Genomic DNA, 18618 nt, shown 5'->3' with positions numbered 1-18618 from the left:
GTTCTCAAACTCAAGTTCAGCTGACCTCATCAGCTTGCAGATTTTGAAAATAACAAGTCCTTGTGAAAATCTGCAGCACGGGCACTGGAAGAACCATGGAGACCATGTTGAACTATGCTGACATGTCACATTGATAAACAGAAGCGCACCACAAATTTTTGCCACCAGAGGACGAACACCATTAGTCCCTCCAGCATGCTGCTCACATCCTGTCTGTGGCACATCAACATTGCTCCAGGCCACATCTTTCTCTTTGCTCCTCTTTTCCTATCAATCATGAGCACATTGGCACAAAGGCAAGCGAGATCCAAACTAGATGTGACATTAATTTTGCGAATCCTATTAACATGCTCAAGGCTTTGTTGTTGTTAAAATATTACACTTTCTTGGCCTAGACCTGATGCCGCTTGCCCCTGGTGGCTATTTACATAGTAATAATAAAAAACAAAGAACCACACACATTAATTTGATTTATGCAACAGACTTTGTGTCTACTTTTGCCCAAAGGCAGAAAGGTCTAAGGTGGTTGCATTGTGGCAAGGTGGTACTATATCGAGGGTCTTGAAAATATGCCTCAAAGTGCTACTGCTTACTGAACATGAAAGAAAAGCAAGTGAAACTGGTACTTACTTTCTGTATTTTCATCTCTATAATTCTATCTAATATTTCATGGGCCTTCAAAGGCTTGCCTTCAATGGTCCCATAATAACAGTAGCATCCTTTGGTCAAAGTCTGTTGATACCCTGGAGCCACAGGGGCTCTTGAACTGTAAGGACTGTGTCGTGTTCTATTTTTTCCCTCCAGCACGTTGGCTAAAATGGTACTCAAATGAACTGTTTCATTCATGTCAAGCTCAAGACTGATTTAAGCAGGAAGGAGCTCTTTCTCTTTTCATTGCCTTGAGTTCTCAAAGGCTTCAAGAGCACTAAGAGAGGACAGCATAGATAATACATCTCATAAGATAGGTCGTGGGCAATGAAGCTAGCTTTTTAAAAATTGGTTTGATTTTAGACTATGGCTGGAATCCTAACCCACTTGCCTGAAAGTAAACCCCATTAGACTCAGTAGGGCGTATTTCTCAATAGACATGGCTACAATCAGGTCTTTTTTATCCAGAACGCACCAGAATTCCGTTCCAGCACCTCCCAGGGAGACGCCATTGCCATTATAAGATAACAAGCGAGGTGTTCATGGTGAATTCCTGCACCTCTTTTTCTAGAAAAATAGCACTGCTTTAAAAATGCCGTGTAAATTGCATGTAGGCTGCAATCCCAGAGACATTTACTTTGGAGTAAGTCTCATCGAGCTCAGTGGGATTTATTTTTGAGTGGACATGTACAGGATTCTGAGCGAACTCTCTTTCCTCTTCCAATGTGGGTGCCATCGCCGCTGCCCTCCAAGATGGGCAAGTTTATGAAACCAAGGGAAATCGTCCTTGTTTTCGCTGGGCGTTACTCTGGACGCAAAGTTGTTATTGTTAAGAATATTGATGATGGCACCTCTGATCGCCCCTACAACCACGCTCTGGTGGCTGGCTTCGATTGCTACCCATGCAAATTGACAGCCAGCATGCCAAGAAGACGATTGCCAAACATTCCAAATCCTTTGTGAAGGTCTCCAATTACAACTACATGATGCCTAACAGGTACTCTGTTGATATTCCCCTTGATAAGACTGTTGTCAACAAGGGTGTCTTTAGACGTAAAGCCCGGTGAGAGGCCAAAGTGAAATTTGAGGAGAGATACAGCACAGGCAAGAACAAGTGGTTTTTACAGAAGTTCCGATTGCACCAATAAATATTTTTGAAAAGTGTCCCCCCTCTAAAAAAAGATTGCACTGTTCCCATTGAAATCATGACTAGCTTGGTTTCAATGGGACTCATATTCAACTAACTGAAATGGTATGGCCATGCAGCACATTGAATGCATTTATTATATTCCTTTGGTTTGTCAACTGCCAGAAAATTCTCTGGAGGGTTCAGTTAATCCCTCACATGGATAACTCTCTGGCAGGGCTGAGCAGGGCAGGGGGACAATAACTGGTCATCCACCTTTGAAGGATGCATTGCCTGGTTACTTCAGTCTTTCTTTTTGTATCTCTGCACGTAGTCATTTGCATGCAACTTGCTGTCAGCTGTAGTGTGTTTGTTTCGTGGGCTCCTAGTGCTTCCTGTGGTTCTGTCGGGTGGCTGTTAACATCTCCCATGGCCAGTGGTCCAGGAACATACAAAGACAAGGAAATGTTTCTTACAGTCTGCCTTTTATTCAATATTTACAGAAAGAGGCTTTGGAACCCAGCCTCTTGGATAATGGTGTTGTCCCAAGTGAATCTCCACCCCCATGTCTCCCATTTCCTCATTCGTCATCTCTATGGGTGCTGCTACGTGTCCTCTGCCTTTGAGCTCTTTGCTCTCCTACTTTCAAGGCTCGCCGGGTTCTGGGAGAGGTGGGGTCTGGAATGCTTTCTAAAGGAACTGTGTCCATCTGCTGTCACCCCCTTGGTGCTTCCTCTTCCTCCTCCTCCTCTCCCATTATTTCCCAGCTTTCCCCCTCATCTGCCTCTGAACTGTGACCTCCCTCAAACCCCTGTTGTAATTCTGAACTGTCTGCTTCTTCTCTGGAAGGGTCAGGCTGGGAAGGCGGTCTCCACCATTCCTCCTCTGCCCAGACCCTGACAGGTGTCTCACTTGATCTGGGCCATGCTACCATAGCTGCACCAATGTTTCCTTTACTGTGAAATATTGCAAAATGACTGTATATTCATATTCATGATAAATGTACACAGAATGTGGACCATGACCAGAGCCTGGGCTCTCATTGCAGCACTGAGTGGCTCTTTCCTCACATACTACACTGTTGCTGAAATGACTGAAAGTGAGAAAATGTCGGTAACATACTAACTGTAGAATCAGAGGCATTGAAATATCAGTCTCTGGGTGACAGCAGGAGGAGACTTGCCCTCATCCACTCCTGCCAGTGTGGTGTAGTGGTTAAGAGCGGTAGTCTTGTAATCTGGGGAACCGGGTTCGCGTCTCCGCTCCTCCACCTGCAGCTGCTGGGTGACCTTGGGCCAGTCACACTTCTTTGAAGTCTCTCAGCCTCACTCACCTCACAGAGTGTTTGTTGTGGGGGAGGAAGGGAAAGGAGAATGTTAGCCGTTTTGAGACTCCTTAAAGGGAGTGAAAGGCGGGATATCAAATCCAAACTCTTCTTCTTCTGCTGCTGCTGTAGGCATTTATTTGGTCACTATGGCTTTTTGTATGTTCTTATGAATGTAATGAATTCTGCAAGAGACCTAAGGGAAAGTTTTTCAGGCATTGCAAATTACAGCCATAGCTAAAAACATGAAGCTCATTCATAAATTTAGTGCTCATTAATAAAGCTGGTATTACTGTGATGTCAATTTAAAAAGAAATACAGCACGTTGACCAATTTCTAGCAGCAACCATATTTTTTAGTAAACAAATTCCTATTTTCTGTATTGTGACTTAACTGTCATATGTTTGCAGATTTGTTGCATTCATCTAAATGACTGGGAATTGCTTGCAAATAGTGCTAACCCCTATATATCCATTAATTTATTCATTGCTACTTGTGATTGCATTATGTTAGACAAAACAGAGTCATTTAGCACTCTGGAGAGTTAAACCATGCCTAAATTAAATGGTTTTCTACATTTTCCCCCATGCCAGAAACAGGATGAAATTAATGTCCTATAGTTGTCTAGGTGTTGAGTTTTTCCCCTACGATGAAAACAAGTAAGAGTCTTCTACTGCCCTTTAGGTAGCTGAAATGGGAGGTGTTAATTGCTTGCCCAGTGAAGAAAATGCTGAGATTTTAACTCTGCCTTAAATCTTAATTGTGACCTTTATTCTCCAGGCCAATATCTTTTATTTCAAAGAGAAGCAGACAAAAATAAGTGTGAGATTCCTTATACATCCTTTATCTCTGTTATAGCACTCAGCTATTGTAATGGTTATATGGGGTTGCTCGTGCGTAAGTTGCCGCCACTCCTGGCTAGGTGGCCTGGTTAAACCTTTCCTGGCTGGACAGCCCTTCACTTTGTGGTTGTTCAGTTGCTAGCAGAATCCGTCAGTGGGCGTTTCTTGAATTTCTTCCAGCAAAGAAATTCTTTGATGCCAAGTCTCCTCCTACTCTCCCTGCGTGGAAGTCTTCTGCGCAGGGTGGGTGTGGGTAGCGGAGGACCTGTGCTCTCCACGCTGGTCTCCGGCGAAGAGTCCTGGAGCCCTCTCTCCGATTCCCCCATCCGCCCCCCTTTATCCCTGGTGTTACGCTGATTTCCTTCCCCAGCTGCTGAGTCTCCTCTCTCCCTGCTGGGCCCTTCTCCGGCATCGCTTGGGAGCCCTGCCTCCACTCCTGGCTCCGATGTCAGTTCCCTGACAGCTTCTATTCTTTGTCATTTTTTCCTCAACATCTATTTTTGCCACACACCCTTTCATGATGTTGCATTTTCATTGATCTTGGTCTGCTCTAAATAGCAGACATAAAGTGCAGTGTCATTCAGCATAAGTAGACCTGAGTAGCAAACCCATTCATGCCCTTTTTTCACACCTTCCATTGACTGCCTAACACTAACACTAATCTAGACATGTCTGGAGGTGGTTCAGTATTTGCTAGTGTGAGTCTTTCCTTGGTGGACAACAGAAAATGTTAGCTGATACCTCAATCAAGATAGCAAACTTTTTATAAATGAATGGAAATGGTTTGTTGAATATTTACAAATAGCTTGTACACAGATAAGAACGTTGGCAGGATTATTGTAATAACCTGCAGTTTTATTAGAGTATATATTTAAAGTAGGTGAAGAAATGAGCAAATTAAGTTAATTTGCATATGCAGAAGAGATTAAAAATAAATTTAAGAAACCACAGAAAGAGGAGGAAGGAATGATTATAAAATTATTGAAATGTATAAAACTGAAAATCATAAATAAAATAACAGATAAATCCAAAAAAGAAAAGAGAAAATGTTAGTTTTTGGTCATTTATCAGTCTGGGACAGTAGCAAAAATCCTGGCAAGTGAATACACATCGGCTCTTCAAGCTGTAAATTGTGGCTTACAATTAAGATGTGAAGTTTACACATTTTTGTAGACCAATAACAAGGGAAGGATACTTTTGGGAAATTAGGCTCAGTGTCTGTTCATCATTGATAATGTGGTGTTCCTTACGTATCCAGGATGTGGCTTAATTTGCATTGATTTTTAAATTGGACATTTTGTGTGTGTGTGGTCAATTTCATGTTTCCTAGTTATACACTATTATGCACTAAGTTTCTGTTATGCGCTGTATATAGGATATATTCTGATATTTGCAACCTAGCTTGATTATTTGTGTGGAATCAACCTTCTTTTACTTATGAGACTGTAGCTGAAAGTAAACAAGAGAATGTTCTAAGCGACAAAGCCTGAAGAACGCGCAACAGATATAGGGTGTTGCAGTCACAGGGGAGGCACTTTATAGAGTATATCAAAGTGTCATTTGAATATTTCATTTGTATTTTTTATGGCAAGTCAACATTCAGCTTGTACCATATGGTTCAGCACAAAAACCTTTCTTTCTTTTGAAATCAGCTATTTTCTGACTTGACTGCCTCTGCTGTACCCTCTATAAAATCAAATTAGCTGCTAGATAAATAGCTCCATCTGATTAATTCAAGTTCCAGAATCACTAATGCCTAAGAATCTTGAGGATCACCTGTTCAAATGGCCTCTCGTTGTTAGGCTACAAACTATGCTAAGAAAGAGCATAGTTGCAGTCAGGGCTTTTTTTTTTCAACCGAAACTCAGTTCCGGCAACTCTCAGGTGGGTGCCATTGCCATTATAAGAGAACAAGTGAGGTGTTTATGGTGAATTCTGGCACCTTTTTTTCTAGAAAAATAGCACTGACTGCAGGGCACGTTTCCAAATGCACTGCTGATGATTCCTATTCTCTGAATGCTGCTTCGTTGTTTCCCACCAATCAAATGAGCCAGCGCTGTTCAAATTTTCTAGCTTAATGCAAGAAGGGCTTTCACTCTTGCTAGAAGCTCGGCCTTGCCCTCACCTGTTCTGGAAGGCTGCTATAGAAGAGTCCCGTATGCACGGAGACTTTGCGCCTGCCCATTTGGGGAAATAGGAAGCCCCGAACATAAATATTTTTAGATGTCCTTTTTATGTTGAGATTCGTAGAGACACCATTGATCCTTTGCTGAAGAGGCTCGCTGGTCTTTCAGACAAATCTAAACTAAATTCTCTCCTCTTAGGCAAAGATCACAAGACTGGTAGCCAGATTCTGCGCCCAGATTTGTAGGCACAGATCATCCTCTAGAATAAAATAGCTTACTAGGGAAATGCTGAAGTTGCCCTTTGGGGTGCCTCAGGGTCTATTTTTATCGTAGCCCAAATCTCAGTTGTACGGGTGTATGTATATATTTCAATTTTAACTCAAGAGCTATTGCTGCAATCTGCTCTGATTGTATATTTTATCTTTATGAATGCTGTTTTTATTATGTTATGCAAGCTGGTCTTTGACCATAATAAATTATCTAGCTAGCTAGCTTAAGAGAATCCCTGCATATCTGCCACGGAACCCTACAGACATCAGTTAATAAGTAGATGCCCTTTATTATTGGCAGTTCATAGATTTGTAGAGTTGAAAGGGAATCCTTTGCCCAACATGGGGCTGCAACCCACAACCCGGAGATTGAGTCTTGTGCTTTACCAACTGAGCTATATAAGTTTCTTGATTGTTGGGATACTGCCAGGGAGATAAAGCCCATCATGGCCCCCACATCGCCTCCGGACGATCCATCGGTCTCCCGTAGATACAGTATCAGAAATTAGCAACACGAGCTCCAGAAAATAGCTTGCCACATTCCAGAGCTGATGCACACTCTATCAGCAGAATTCACACAGTGAAAGATGCACGCAGGAGAGCATTATTTAGAAGTTTATTCAGCCTTGGTCAGAACAAAGAAAATACATGAGTGCCTGCTTGCGTGTTCAGGCACCGAGAGAGAGAAACGAAAGCAATAGAAAACATAAACTTCCTGTGAACAGGAAATTTGCAGACTCTGTGACTCACAAAGCCTGCTCCCTTTTAAGGTGGAATGGAAATATCCTAACACCATTTGGAAAAAATTGAGATACGTCAAATGACTAGAAACTCTCTTGAAAAGATACAGCAAAGAAATTTATTATTCCGGTGTGTATATATCTCACAGGGACGCGGGTGGCGCTGTGGGTAAAACCTCAGCGCCTAGGACTTGCCGATCACATGGTCAGCGGTTCGAATCCCCACGGCGGGGTGCGCTCCCATCGTTCGGTCCTAGCGCCTGCCAACCTAGCAGTTCGAAAGCACCTCCGGGTGCAAGTAGATAAATAGGGACCGCTTACCAGTGGGAAGGTAAACGGCGTTCCGTGTGCTGCGCTGGCTCACCAGATGCAGCTTCGTCACGCTGGCCACGTGACCCGGAAGTGTCTGCGGACAGCGCTGGCTCCTAGCCTATAGAGTGAGATGAGCGCACAACCCTAGAGTCTGTCAAGACTGGCCTGTACAGGCAGGGGTACCTTTACCTTTTTATATATCTCACAAGGCAACCAAGTGGTTTTAGTCCCTTTGTCTCTCTTCATTTTATTGCAAGGCATGAAACTCAAAATAGTTTCAGTAAGTAGTTTTTCTCACTCACGCAGAGAAAAATGGAGCGGTGGAAGATCTGGCTGCTGCAGTGGGGAAGAGACGACAAAACAATGACTTTTATAATTGAAAACTTTGAGGACTGTGAGTTCAGAACAGCCAGCAAAGCTTTGCCTGTTGTATTTGATCCCACTTTATTGACATGCTTTGGTATCTGTTTAGTATATAGAGACCATTACACAACTGATTGGAGACGCTGGGCTGTCAAATAATTTGATTTCACTGGAGCATGGTGTCTACAAATATCGGTTGGGGACGGGTTTATGGCCCCTCCCACGTCTTGGAGTCAGCAGTTGATGGTTTGTGCAAGTTGGCTTCAGGCTTGGAAATGTATTTCTGGTTGTGCTATGCCTTAACAGAAAGAAAGAGGTTTCCATTTTTCTGCAATAAAATGAAAGCAATAATCAATCTATACTATAAAATAAATAAGAGAGTATTGTAGATGATAACAATTAAAATTATTATTTTTTCTTACCTGCACTGATGATAGTCATTGTTTGGATGGGGGGCTTTTATCCATTTCCGCAGTCACACAATCAATCAATCAATCAATCAATCTGTAGCTGAACTGGGTTCCATGCAGTCACAAAAACAAATGAACTGAAAAAGCCTCAAAAAAAAAAAATGCAAAATAAATAGCAAAAATAAAAGTGCCAAACTCAATCCATTCCAGAAGTCTGTTTGACTTCCAAAATGTTCGAAAACCAAGGCACAGCTTCTGATTGGTGCAGGCGCCCCGGAAACAATGGCCGACAGCCACATCAGATGTTTGGCTTCCGAAAAATGTTTAAAAACCAGAACACTTACTTGCGGGTTTTCAATGTTTGAGAACCAAGGCGTTTGAAAACCAAGGTACCACTGTATCAGCAAATAATAATTAAACAGAAATTCACTCTTAACAATTACAGTAAATAATTTCTAAACTATAATCAATGAAAATAACAGCAGGTCACTGTGCATAAAATAACACAATACAAATTGAGAAGCAAAGACATATAACTTATAAAATTATTTTAAAATTATTTTTTTTTTAAAAAAATGATGCATTTCCCTGGTTTTCAGTTGAAGTACTTGGGTGGCTACCAAGCACATCAGACTGGTGCACACACTGATTTTATCCCCTTTATCTTAGAAAATAAACACTTGCGGTGCTATGACCTTGAAGACCAGGGTCTCAATCCTCACTTAGCCATTAATCTCACTGGGAGGACCTTGGGGTTAGTCACTGCCTCTCATCCTAACCTACCTTTACAGTGGTACACCTTGAGCTCATTGGAGGAAAAAGTGCTACATAAATATACTGAACAGATAAATAAATAACAGTGGGGAGGCTAACCTTTTTGGAGCCAAGGGACACAGTGACACATGGCCAATGCCTCTGAAGGTGCATTTCAAGATCTACAGGGCCAAAGTGGTGTAACAGTTCTAAGGTAATTTTGCAGTTGTGAATTAGGTCCCACAGTTTGAATCTAGATCATGCAGCATGGCCAAAAGGAGACATAATTTCTGTTCCTAAAGAGCAATTATGAAACATGCCATTGGGTGGGTGGGGAGAGAGAGAGAGAGAGAGAGAGAGAGAGAGAGAGAGAGAACAAAGCACAAGAAAATCATAAATGAAATATAATCTCTAAAAACATCAGGCACCTACACACATCAGACACTTGCAAGTGTCCCGATTTCACAGGGAAAGTCCTGGAATGACAGAAGCCATTCTGGTTTCTGATTTGATCCCAGACTGTTCCTCTTGCCCTTTTTGAAGGATGTCCATCTTTTCATCTGATAAATGTTGGAGAGGATGGAATAGGATGTCCCTCTTTTCATCAGTGAAAGGTTAGAGAGGATGGAATAGAATGTCCCTATTTATATTCAAGAAACATTGGAGGGGATGGAATAGGATGTCCCTATTTATACTCAAGAAAGGTTGGAGGGGATGGAATAGGATGTCCCTGTTTATACCCGATAAATTTTGGATGGGTTGGAATAGGATGTGTCCCTCGTTTCATTGGATAAATGTTGGAGGGGATTCATGCATGCATGTCCACACACCCAGTATGGTCCTGTGGCCTGAGGGTATATGATAAAGCTGTCTTGGTGAAGCTTAGCTGGTTCAACAGTGGTCAATCTGTGGAGAGAAAACTGTACACAGGGAGAAGCATACAAACAGCTTTTCAAATTTCTCCTGAAAGTTAAGAATAAAAGAGACAGATGCCTATCACCAGGGAAGGCATTCCACAAAGGGGAACCAGCCACCCAGAACACCTGTTACAGGATTATATAAAGGAAACAACAACAACATTTTATTAATTTATGAATTGCCTTACACATAAGTCTTGGGTCATTTTACAATCATGAAATAAAAACAACCGAAGATAGGCATGAAAGCAAATGAACACCCAAAGGCAAAATGCCTTCTGTTGTTTCCGGAAAGTACAAATAGTGGGTGTTCGTCATATAATAATCATTTTAGACAATTATAAGCCTCGGGCAAAAGATTTAAGGGGCCTGGATTAAAATGGCAGATAGATTTTGTGTGATGTTAGCATTTTACTGTTTCTTAGCTTCTGTCTCTCATCTGTAAAACTGGCTTAATCATAATCTCCTTCACAGGGCTGATTTGAAGGTGAGGGAGGGACTGTAAATCTCTTGTCGTACCAAGGCATAAAGCTTGCACCTTGTTATGCATTTGCAAGTCCCACTGAAACCAATGGACCGTAATGTATTGGATTGAAACCATAGCATTCTATAGACACAGTAAAAAGAAGATGGGTGGGCGAGATGCAATTATCCTTTTAAAATATAGGCAAAGCATAGGCGGCGGTAAAATCCACTTAATTTTACGACCAGGGGTGTTTAAGATTTAGTAAGAAGGTTACCTTTCTTTAAACTGGTCATTAGACAAATTTCCAAAGGTAAGCTGGCTCTGAGCATATTAGGAGCTCACTGAGACTATCGAGTATTTTAGCGTAACAGATCCGAGCAAATACTGTTTACCTTGCTTAAGATGGGCTCTTGCAGAATCCTAACTGGAGCCTCTTTCAGTGATGTCCTTTAGAAAGAAATCAGTGTGTCATCTGCCAGCTGTTTCTCTGTAAAATGCATTAAGAGTACACAGCTAATTAGGACTGACCTTTTCCAATATTCATCACACCGTCGCTTTACCGTGCTGAAACTTTGCTTTCAAGAAGATGCTGAGGAGCTTTGCATAAAGGGACCATGACTAGTTTTACATTTTTTTCTTTTGTTATGGTAGCTTCAAGAATCTTCCCCAGGTACAGATAAGGTGATTATTTTATGTTGTTGTTCTCATTTCTATTACACGGAATGATGCAGCAAGGTAATGAATGGAACAGCAAGAAGAAGCTTTGTTTGATTGTTTCACCATTCAGCTTCATTCAGCCTAATTCTTGCATAATTTTTTAAAATAAATCAACCAAATGAGGATGAGGATGCCTTCCAGATATTGATGGGTTCTGACTCACACCATCTCCACGTCAGCATGGTTCAATACTTAGGGGTGATGGGAATTGCAAGTCCAGAAAAATCTAGATGGCCGCAGGTTCCTATTCTTGAATTAAAATAAAAGAGGTTGCTTTTTCAACTTGTAACAAAGGACCAGTTTGGGAGTCATGGAAGCAGAGGGATATGTTAGATTTCTTTGTGATATAGCACAGAGGGACAGCTTATGCAAACAGATAAAGGACCTTCTCAGTGCTATTTTTCTAGAAAACGAGGCAGCAGAACTCATAATGAACACCTCCCCTTGTTCTCGTATAACGGCAATGGTGTCCACCTGAGAGGTGCCAGAACTGAGCTCTGGCGAGTTCCAGCTGAAAATAAAAGCCCTTGACCTTCTTAATTTGCCAGCCAATAGCATATGCTCTCAGGCCCTCTACTGATGTTTCTATGCTCAGCTGACTTGTTGACCCCAGCCCCTTCTCTTCTCTGAATTTCAACAAAGTTCATTAGCATGAGACCATAGTTGCATGTGGAAACTTGGAGAGAAAGGTACAGGACAGACTTGTTTCCTCCCAAATTTGGCACTGTTATGTTTGTAGGCTCCACAGATAATTGGGTGCATTAGGCCAAAGCAGCGACAACACTTTGCCGAAAAACGTCCGTATAGTTAAAGCTGTAGTTTTCCCAGTAGTGATGTATGGAAGTGAAAGCTGGACCATAAAGAAGGCTGATCGCCGAAGAATTGATGCTTTTGAATTATGGTGCTGGAGGAGACTCTTGAGAGTCCCATGGACTGCAAGAAGATCAAACCTCTCCATTCTGAAGGAAATCAGCCCTGAGTGCTCACTGGAAGGACAGATCCTGAAGCTGAGGCTCCAATACTTTGGCCACCTCATGAGAAGAGAAGACTCCCTGGAAAAGACCCTGATGTTGGGAAAGATGGATGGCACAAGGAGAAGTGGACGACAGAGGACGAGATGGTTGGACAGTGTTCTCGAAGCTACCAGCATGAGTTTGGCCAAACTGCGGGAGGCAATAGAAGACAGGAGTGCCTGGCATGCTGTGGTCCATGGGGTCACGAACAATCAGACATGACTAAATGACTAAACAACAACAACAACAGCCCAAAGTTCATGCAATTTCACTCTTGTAACTGAAAGCAAGTGAGAATCACTTGTCAAAGATTTACTTCTCCAGGGCGGGGAACCTGTGACTCTCCCGCTCTTGTTGGATTTCAACTCCCATTAACTCTTATCATTGGCCATGTTTTCTGGAGATGATTGACGTTGGACTTCAACAACATCTGAAGAACCACAGGGGCCTCCCACTTAGGGTTTACACATAGACACAGCTGCTTCCTTAGTAAATGCTATGTCTCTTTTTCATGCTAGACAGGTAATGTGCCAGCAATAATCCCATGTGTGCTTAATCATTCATAACCAGACATATCTGATTCTCTGCAGCTAAAAGCTTCCCTATTCATAATTAAGTGATAACAGCCAAAAGAAACTAGCAAAATCTGGAAATGGGCAGGATGAAGGCTTGAAGGAAGGTTTAAGTCTGTGTTATTACTGAGGTACAGTGGGTAAGACCAGCATGGCACGTTGCATCCTGAAAAGTAACATTAATAACAGTTGCTCTTTGGTGTGGTTTTCACACCAAACTAAATAAAAGTTTTGAATTATGTGAGAAATAAGAGAAATAATAAATAAATAAATAAATAAATAAATAAATAAATAAATAAATAAATAAATAAATAAATAAATCTTTAATGCAGCAGTTCTCAACCTGTGGGTGCCCAGATGTTGTTGGACTACAACTCCCATCATCCCTGAGCTCTGGCCTTGCTAGCTAGGGGTGATGGGAGTTGTAGTTCAACAACATCTGGGGACCCACAGGTGGAGAAAGGCTGCTTTAATGGATGGGGTCACACTACAACCTCCCCATTCACCCCCACTGCAAAATGAAATTTGAGAAATACACAAATTAAATCTGATCTGAAGTAGCCAGGGCCTCCAATATTTCTGATGAAAGAGCCGCCCAACCCCAAGTTCCACAGGAGCTGTGCATGCCATGGGGCATCCCGTACTCGCATCACAGTGGGACATGGATGACACTGTGGTCTAAACCACTGAGCCTCTTGAGCTTGCTGATCAGAAGGTCAGCGGTTCAAACCCGTGTGATGGGGTGAGCTCCCATTGCTCTGTCCCAGCTCCTGCTAACCTAGCAGTTCAAAAGCATAGCAGTGCAAGTAGATAAATAGGTACCGCTGCAGTGGAAAGGTAAACAGCATTTCTGTGCGCTCTGGCTTCCATCACGGTGTTCTGTTGTGCCAGAAGCTGTTTAGTCATGCTGGCCACATGACCCAGAAAGCTGTCTGAGGACAAATGCCAGCTCCCTTGGCCTGAAAGCGAGATGAGCGCCGCAACCCCATAGTCACCTTTGGTTAGACTCAACCATCCAGGAGTCCTTTACCTTTCCCTTACTCGGATCACACGCACAAACCACGGGGCATCTGCATGACACATCAGCACCCTCGGCAGCATGCACAGGGTGACTTCAGCACACCCCGGGGCTGCTCAATCATGGGCACGCCAGTGTGGTGTAGTGGTTAAGAGTGGTGGACTCGTAATCTGGTAAACCGGGTTCGATTCCCTGCTCCTCCACCTGCAGCTGCTGGGTGACCTTGGGCCAGTCACACTTCTCTGAAGTCTCTCAGCCTCACTCACCTCACAGAGTGTTTGTTGTGGGGGAGGAAGGGAAAGGAGAATGTTAGCCGCTTTGAGACTCCTTCGGGTAGTGATAAAGCGGGATATCAAATCCAAACTCTCTTGGTGTTTTCACCAGATGCATGCACAGCAAGGAAACTAACATGGGAAACCAGTAGAAATAAAGCCAACCTGCTGCTTTCAAAGGCTGTATGTACTCAGAAACAACATCTCCATGGTTCTTGACCATCCCTCAAAACAAAGCTCCAGCTGCAGATGTCTTTCCAACATTTTCTATAAGTATGATTAGGAATTTCTTTCCTCCACCCCTTTTATAAATCTCTTGTGGGCATCAGGCCATTAGAAGTGCATTGATGAATTCAGTTTCTCTTATTTTCCTTTTCTTTCCATTTGCAGTGGTTTGAAACTGTTCACTCTTAGTGACATTTGCTTTCAATTAAATTGCTTTACATTTGAACTAATAAAAAAAATATGTTACTGTCATCTGGGACCCCCACCCCACCCCACCCTGTCACTAGCAACATCAGTTTTTGCCAAAACAACACAAAGCTCTGGAATGAGTTAGGGTTTGGATTGGGTTGTCTTAATTCTGATGAGAGATGAATGAAACGATTGGAAGGCAAAGAATGCCTTATTGACAGCTGGTGCAGCTCAGCCAAATTCCATTTACATCAGTGGGAGAAAACGCCCCTAAGGAGCCTGAGTAGTTTGCTGAAGCAGGTCCAGTATCTGGTGTAATTTCCGTCATGATGTTAGATGGATTGCATTGGAAAGTACGTATGCAAGTGCTTGGCGGGCTGAGATCTTCTGACTTCTTCTTCTGCAGTATTTTTAAGCAGGGGTGGGAAACCTCAGGTCTCCATGTCTGGCTCTCAACACTCTCTCCAGGCTACACCTCTTACTGGTTAGAGATTTCTTTTCATCATTGGCTTATAGAAAAGTATGCATTACCAACTATATTCTTCGTAGACTGTTTTACTGGTATAATAATAATAATAATAATAATAATAATAATAATAATAATAATAAATTTTATTTATATCCCGCCCTCCCCAGCCAAAGCCAGGCTCAGGGTGGCTAACAACAATAAAACAGTACGACAGTACAACACAACACAACACTCTAAAATCATTCGTTATAAAATTAATTTAAATCAAACCAATGGTAACCATTGGGCCAGAGCTCCGCGAAAATTGCCGAAGGAGGGAGTCAGGCTGTGCCCTGGCCAAAGGCCTGGTGGAACAGCTCTGTCTTGCAGGCCCTGAGGAAAGATGTCAAGTCCCGCAGGGCCCTAGTCTCTCGTGACAGAGTGTTCCACCGGATCGGAGCCACAGCCGAAAAAGCCCTGGCTCTAGTTGAGGCCAGCCTAACCTCTCTGTGGCCTGGGACCTTCAAGATGTCTTTATTTGAAGACCGTTAAGTTTCTCTGTGGGACATACCAGGAGAGGCGGTCCTGTAGGTACGAGGGTCCTAGGCCGTATAGGGCTTTAAAGGTTAAAGCCAGCACCTTAAACCTGATCCTGTACTCCACCGGGAGCCAGTGCAGCTGGTATAGCACCGGGTGAATGTGATCTCGCAGCGAGGACCCCATAAGGAGTTCTGCACCCGCTGGAGTTTCTGGGTCAGTCTCAGGGGCAGCCCCACGTAGAGCGAGTTACAATAATCCAGTCTGGAGGTGACCGTCGCGTGGATCACAGTGGCTAGGTCAGGGCGAGAGAGGTAAGGAGCCAACTGCTTAGCTTGGCAGAGATGGAAAAATGCCGCCTTTGTTATACCTGCAATCTGCGCCTCCATGGAAAGGGAGGTGTCAAAGATTACACCCAAACTCTTAACGGACGGTTCTGGCACTAATTGCGCCCCCGCAAGAGATGGGAGTTCCCTCCCCAATCCCATATCGTCCCGTCCCAGCCAGTATGTGTGCATGTTTTTGTGAAGTGTCCTGAGAGTGCATTGAAAGCTGAGTGTCCCAAGCAGGGAGGGGGAATAATATGTGTGTGTGCTTAATATTTAACGCAGCTCCCTAAGCCAGACATCTTTTGAATCAAAACTTCCATCTTTCAAGTGCATATGATTCCCACTCACCCTTAAATAAAGTCATTAGCTGTTTGGAATAGAATCCAAAATCTGGACTGGAATCCAAAATACTGAGTAATAGATAAAGCATCTATCTGGGAAATGTATGAATAGCAGGAGCAAAAGTACTGAAAATTCATTCCATCTACAGCTCTTTTATTAGTTTCAGCATTTTACATGCAGTTAACATGGTTCTACATATGTGAGGAACAGACTGAAGGAACATCCCCCTTCTGAGATGTGGCTGTAGAAAGGGTGAACATTTTAACAGCCATCATTACTAAATATTATTTAAAAGCTGTCAGAGCCCTCATTTGCCTTTAGGAGTTGTGACATATGGTCAGAAATGGTTTGAAGATTTATAGTCTTCCCCGCTGGATGGGTTTCAAAACATTCTCTAACAAGATTCGTGTCCCCTTATCCTTGGCAAAAACCTTTCAGAAACTGTGGCGCATATAAGCAAGTAGACAAAGAATGATGAGGCTCAGGTGGTTTAAAAACAGACTTGAAGCAAGGTTGCCTACTCAAAGGAGTGAAACAAGACTGATTAAAGAAATTACAGCTGGGCCAAGATGATTTCTTTCTCTTCTTGCTGCCTGGAAATGTTTCACTATTAGCATCTACAAAAACCACAGAATGCATGTTGTGTTTAATGGGACTTACTCCCTAGTGGGTGTGCTTCAGCCTTGCATGCATTCCATTTGCATAGTGCATGCAGGAAAGTATGTAATGTGCATGCAAGCAAGCAAACAGAACTAGAACTGTCCCCCTTCTCCCACACCATACAGCCTGAATTCTGAACAGAGATATGTCAAAGTCTATTAGGATAAAACAAGACAGATTATTCTAATAGCTTTCCCAGTGCATTTCCATATCACTTTCCATATCATAAGAAGTCTTTTCTTTGGGGGGGGGGGTTTGTTGCTCAAGAGTGACAGAGCTATTTTAGTTGGACAAACTGAATTTGCTGGTATGTGATGGTTGCAATTTTCATATGGGATTCAATCTGGAAAGATTCTGGGAGTCTGTCCGTCCCCGTCTCCCCGACCTGCCAAATCCATATTGTTTTTTGCTTTAAATTGGCCATATTCGGTTACGGTTGTGGCTAGGTTGTGTCTGATGGAGAACCATTGTTTGAAAGTAATTATATTGCAGTATTTTGTGTAGTTTCCCCTTTAAGAATGCAACAAAATGCGAAGAATCACAGCAAAAGTAATAAACACGGCACGAATGTTTTGGAGATGTTGTTGTTGTTGTTATTCTTTTAATTTCTATACCACTTTATATTTTTAAGGGGGGAGGCTCTCAGAGCAGTTTACAACCTACATTAAAACAGCAAATAAAATAATACAGAATAAAACCTTACGGAAGAAAGTTGAATATAAAGAATACATTTAAATACAATTAACATTCATTCAAACATAATTAACAGGAAACTAAAATATTATCCTAAACATTTTTTAAAAAAACTCTACAAAGGAGGTCAACTGCAGAATGCATGTTTAGTGAGAAAAGTTAACAAAAAAATTATCTTAAACATTTCAAAAGAAAGCATTATTAAGTGAAGTCAAATATAAAAGGCGCATTTGAAACAGCATAACTGGCAAAAGAATAAAATATTCTCCTAAGTGTATTACAGTATTTTAATATTTCTTTGGAAGCCGCCCAGAGTGGCTGGGAAAGCCCAGCCAGATAGGTGGGGTATAAATAAATTATTATTATTATTATTATTATTATTATTATTATTATTATTATTATTAGCATAGAACATACCTGCTGCTGTAGCTATGGGCCAATTACACCTGGAAGCAAGTCCCATGGAACTTCTGTGTAAACATGTATAGGTTTGCACTATGAAAAGAACATGGAATGAATTTTTCTAGTAGGAATCCCCTTAGGTCCAAAGTAAGTACCCTAATAAATGGACACGGGTGGCGCTGTGGTCTAAACCCCTGAGCCTTTTGGGCTTGCCAATCGGAAGGTTGGCAGTTCGAATCCCCGCGACGGGGTGAGCTGTTGCTCAGTCCCAGCTCCTGCCAACCTAGTGGATCGAAAGCACGTCAAAGTGTAAGTAGATAAATAGGTACCACTCCTGCAGGAAGGTAAACAGTGTTTCCATGCGCTGCTCTGGTTCGCCAGAAGTGGCTTAGTCATGCTGGCCACATGACCCGGACGTTGTCTGCTGACAAACGCTGGCTCCCTCGTCCTAGAGAGTGAGATGAGTGCTGCAACCCCAGAGTTGTCAGCGACTGGACCTAACGGTCAGGGGTCCCTTTACCTTTACCTTTAAGTACCCTAATGGGACCCCCATTAGGGGGTTAACATCATACTGCCACATAGAAGGCAATGTGATGGGGAAAAGTACAAGGGCGAAATATGAATGTGTACATGGACTGAAAGAATGCCAACCATAATGATTCTCAACCATGGTCTGAATATGTGGCAAAAACATTCTTAAAAACCTAAATTTCTTTTTCTCTTGCTAGAGAGATTGCAAAAGTATTTGGTTAGTACCCTCTTTCACAGCTATGCCTGCAGGAATTAAATGTAAAACTGAGTAAAGACTACACACACACCCATGGTCGTACCTTAGAACTTGAATGCCTTGGCTCGCAAACAAATCAACTCCCGAACAATCGAAACCTGGAAGTGAGTGTTCCAGT

At 42.5% G+C, this 18618-nt stretch overlaps 1 protein-coding gene and 1 pseudogene across 3 annotated transcripts in view; both read left to right on the top strand.

Moving 5' to 3' along the window:
• The window catches only part of GPC6 (glypican 6), a 768070-nt gene that overhangs the window by 141237 nt on the left and 608215 nt on the right, over positions 1–18618 (top strand). The gene's annotated exons all lie outside the window — the stretch shown is intronic.
• On the top strand, positions 1401–1796 carry LOC310842763 (large ribosomal subunit protein eL27 pseudogene; annotated as a pseudogene). Its single transcript has one exon. The product of its transcript is annotated as a large ribosomal subunit protein eL27 pseudogene (transcript).

This window comes from Podarcis gaigeae (assembly GCF_964106915.1).
Source record: "Podarcis gaigeae genome assembly, chromosome: 4".
Taxonomy (NCBI): Eukaryota; Metazoa; Chordata; class Lepidosauria; order Squamata; family Lacertidae; genus Podarcis; species Podarcis gaigeae.
Note: the sequence above shows the minus strand (reverse complement) of the source record. Positions and strands in the feature narration are given on the sequence as shown.